This window comes from Oreochromis niloticus, linkage group LG15 (assembly GCF_001858045.2).
Source record: "Oreochromis niloticus isolate F11D_XX linkage group LG15, O_niloticus_UMD_NMBU, whole genome shotgun sequence".
NCBI lineage: Eukaryota > Metazoa > Chordata > Actinopteri > Cichliformes > Cichlidae > Oreochromis > Oreochromis niloticus.
The window spans coordinates 30,610,398-30,615,066 of record NC_031980.2 but is presented as its reverse complement, the minus strand read 5'-3'; positions in this window follow the sequence as shown (position 1 = coordinate 30,615,066).

Here is a 4,669-nt window from a genome sequence, read left to right as displayed (position 1 = left end):
TACCTGAGGAAGAAGAGGAAACATATTAATTGGAAGGTTGGTGCTTTGATTACTATTACTATATTTCTTTGTACCTCCTTTTTCATTTAAGTTCGGCCCTTAAGCACTTAAGCACATTTGGGACTTACCCTTTTTTTGAACCAGCCTCAAGTGGACACTTAAGGAACTGCAGTTTTTGACACATGTTGATTTCAAGCATAGTTCAACCTCACTTACAGCTGGATTAGACAGGGAGACAATGATTTCATACAAGTAATGGTTGAGGTCCGATGACACTGTTCACACTGGACACATATAATTCACAACATCACTAAATCTAAATCAAGAATTCAACATTTGTAGAAATAATTAAGAATTTTGATGGGCGTTGATGTCAATAAAATGGAGAATCACCAATGAAAATTGGAAGCATACACTGTATGACATGACATCAGTGTCTATGCCATCCATCCATCCTCTTCCGCTTATCTGGAACTGGGTCTTGGGGGCAGTAGCCTAAGCAGAGAAGTCACCAGCCCCAGCCACCTCCTCCAGCTTGTACACCAAGGTGTTCCCAGGCCTGCAGAGAATGATATAATCTCTCCAGTGTGTCCTGGGTCTGCCCTGGGCCTCCTCCTGGTGGAACATGCCCGGAACACCTAACTAAGGAGGTGCCCAGGAGACATCCTTATCAGATGTCCAAACAGCGTCTGCATCACTACCGATCCGTCTGTCGATCTCCCGCTCCCTTCTCCCGTCACTCATGAACAAGACCCCAGCATTCACACCTCTTCACACTCGGCTGCGAACCATTCTAATGCGAGCTGGAGACCATCACCCAATGAAGCCAACAGAACCACATCATGTGCTAAAAGCAGAGACGACATTCTGAGACGACCCAAGTGAAAGCCTTCCACTACTTGGCTACGCCTAGAAATTCTGTCTATAAAAATTATGAACAGAATCAGTGACAATGTCTATGCCTTCAGTCTACATACACAAAACGTTGGCTCTGCTGCACCAACCAAGCGCTCCTGGCAAAAAGCATTTACCTGAACCATTCAGCTGAGGTTGGTGTTCCTTAACGAAGCAGAAGATCTGCCATTTTAGAGCTGAGAAAGAAGCTCTTTTGGAATAACACGACGTACCCCCAAAATCTTGTGGTTTCAAAAGCTAGTAACTAAGAAGAGATTTGCTTGTTTTTGTCTCTTCGTAGCTGATAGTTGGTGACTAGCAAACATTCCAGCCTCTGGTTGCCTGGGTAACCCTGTAATGCATTTACTACCCTGTCCTATGCCAATCAGTGGTATCCTTTGCGCTCATTTCTCTTTGATCACTTGACCACTTTTTGGTCACCATGTTGCTAGTCACTTCACTTCAGTGTGCACTTGTAGAATCATCTGATTTCAGAACTTAAAAGGAGAAAAAACTGCAGCAGACTACAACTATGGACATTACTTATATTTTTATTACATCAAAGAACAAGAGCATGGTGGCAAACTTCTTCCAGGACAGAAACTAGGCGTTATGCTGCTAACAGAACATACTAACACAGAGCTACCCAGAATTATGTTAAAGCTGAGTGTACGCCAACCCTCAGACACTATTTCTATTTGTAGCAAAAGGTTTATATCGTTGCCTGACAATTATGTCACAAGCCATCCCAGGCCATGTAGTGTGAGGAGTGATTATGTGACATATTGTAGTACTTACCTAAACCCTAACAGATAAGTTGTAGGTAAAGTGGTAGATTTACCGGCTCAGACAAATCATCTCTGTCATGCCTCCAAGCAAAACAAAATTCTGCAGCAGGACTGCTAAGACACTCACTGTGAGCTCACATTAGCCCAGTTTTATTCTCTTTAATTGGCTCCCAGTTGATTTTAGAATTTGTTTTAAAATTCTCACACTTACAGACAGATCACTAAAATGACAGGCTCCAGACCAATTATCTAAATTTCTTGTTAAACACACTGCTGCTCGCTATCAATGTAAACAACTGATGGATATCATCGATCATTACTTTTGTAGTGCACAAGTGAAGGGCACATATGAAATATAACTATAGCATTTATGTGGTAATGAAATGGAAAAGTAAAAAGCGTACCAACTGTCTACTGATCCCAAGAATAACACGTTGGCAGCCAAAAGTGCTTCTTAAACAAATCCCTGACATTGGGCAGCTAGCTATCCACCTTTATAGTCTACTTACATTTCCACAGTGTGTATGAATAAGGTTTAAACAAATACATTCAGATTTCACAGAATCAATATCAAAGCTCACTAAAGCTGTTCCTGCATGTTATGCTCCCCCCCTTAACATGTCATGGCCTGTAGATATCTGGTAATATGAACTATAATCTGATCTGATGGATTTGATAACCATGGCTGTAGGCACTAATAACACATGGAACAAACCTTTTCCCACAGTTCTTCTGTTTCTGGATATGACTAAGCTAGAACACAAATACACCTGGGCTCGCCAAACTTTTTTTTTCAATGGCTTTTAAAAAAAAATACCTTTCCTGACGTTGCCATCTCTCTCGTATGTACACATTTGCTTTAAAATATAGGCTAGCATGTGAGACGGATTGTTGGTTCATTTCAAATTTCATTAACAAATTTCTAGTAAAGGTTAACTTATGTTGTTGGTTCTGGCATGTGTGACCTACAGCAGATGGAAATGACACAAAAAGAGTAGTTTTCCTGATTTGCCCTGGTCTTTTACTGTCTATAGGTAACAACAAAGACCATGAGCACAAAAAATATATTTCTTTCTCTCATATATATACACAGATCTAGAGTTAAGGGTAGTTTGGGGTAAAATTAACAACCACCCCTTTCTATAAATTTGTACCTTTTGTCCATTTAATTTTTACCGAAAAACAGATGAGCTCAAACAAAAACAAACATGTGCTGTCAAAATGAATGGAATGGTGGAGTTTAAGAGGTTATTATTATTTTTTTTTATTTTATCTATTATTTTATGTGAGCTAAATTACTGCTACATTCACTGTTGGTGTAAAAATACCAGGTGCAGCAGGGCATTGCTGTGTCCTGGAGCAGATACCCAGCAGGAACTGGTGCCTCCAACACCCAAAACAACCCCTCCAAGGTTAGCACACTGCCAGCTGGCTCTCAGCCACAGAGAGTGCTCTCTTCCTTCTCAGATCCCCAAGCTGGCCTCTCTATGATTATCAACAACTGATGAAAAAAAAACGTAGAGTTCAAGGACCTGCTTGGGAGCTCTAACAGCCACTGCCCTGACCCACCTGGATCATATCAAGCCACTCAGCTGTCTCCTCTAACAGACAGGCTGGCCTAATGAAGGGCAGGGGCAGAGGAGGCACATGATTATTCCTTTGGTTGGCTTGAAAATTGACTCTTACTGCACAATACTAATAAATAATAATAAATAATAATAAAAAATTATTAATTTTTTTTTTTTTTTAAACTTGCAAAGAGAAATACTTTGGTTGTAGCTAATTAAACAAAATGAAAAGAAAATAGAACTACAGCACAGGGACTTCAATAAAAAGTAGTGAATTTAATGGTGTACTGGGGTAACTATAGCACGTATTTCAAAAACTCAATTTAATGTGGAAGCTAACACGACAGCATGGTCCTGGAGCTTTTTACAGAGGAAAATGATCTGTGATTACAAAGTTCCAGAAACCAATCATAGCTGAGTTAAATTTAAAGTACTGTAGTCTGCAATGTAGATGGTCATTAGAGCACCCCAAGGGTGCAATCTGAAAACACCAATGAAGGAAAAAAAATGCTAATTTTGGTTGCCAATTTTTGCACCACAGTCTGCATTTTTGTTGTGCTAATCTTTTTAAAATGTTATTGGTACTTATATAAAGGAGATAGACAATATAACCATCAGTGGCTGACAGGGGTGGCTGTAGTGTAGGAGGTCAAGCAGGTTACCTGCTGATCAGAAGGTTGGTGGTTCGTTCCCTGGCTCCCCAAGTCTCCATGATACTAACCCAAGTAGGGGTTAGTATCATGGAGACTCTGCAATGCGTCCATCCGTCACCAAGGTATAAAAAATAATAATAATTGGACAGAAATATACCCAGTGACTGTAGTAAATGCTTAGTTTTTTTTTATATATGTTAACATTTTTCTTTTCTCTGTGTCTGAGTGACAGACCAACAGCAACACAAGCAAGAGCTCTCCAGAGACTGGCTATACCACATACATTGGACATTGCTTTTATCAGGCAACAGATGCCGTAGGTAGACGGTAGCTGTTTGTACGTTGGCTACAGTCCGCCAACACACTGCCACCAGAGAACCAAGTTCAGCCTAATAGACATCAACCCTGTGATTTTGTTAATTAGCTCCAAAACTAAATTTATTTAGTTTCATTTGCTCAGCCAGCTAGTTTCTTGTGCAGTCCTGCTAACAGACAGACAGAAATTCAAACAATGATACAAAATATAACTGTGTTGACAGAGGTAATGAAACAAAACTTGAATGAATTGCCAATGAAAAATTTTGTATGCCAATCAAAGCTGCAACTGACATTGTGTTACTCTTCAGAATAGCCACTGAAATGAAACTGATCATCAGAATGAACTGATAATTCAAAGGTCTCCAAAAGTTGATTCTGTTCATCTGGACGTAGCGTTTTCAGTGGGAGAAACGTTTCATTACTCATCTAAGTGACTTCTTCAGTCTCA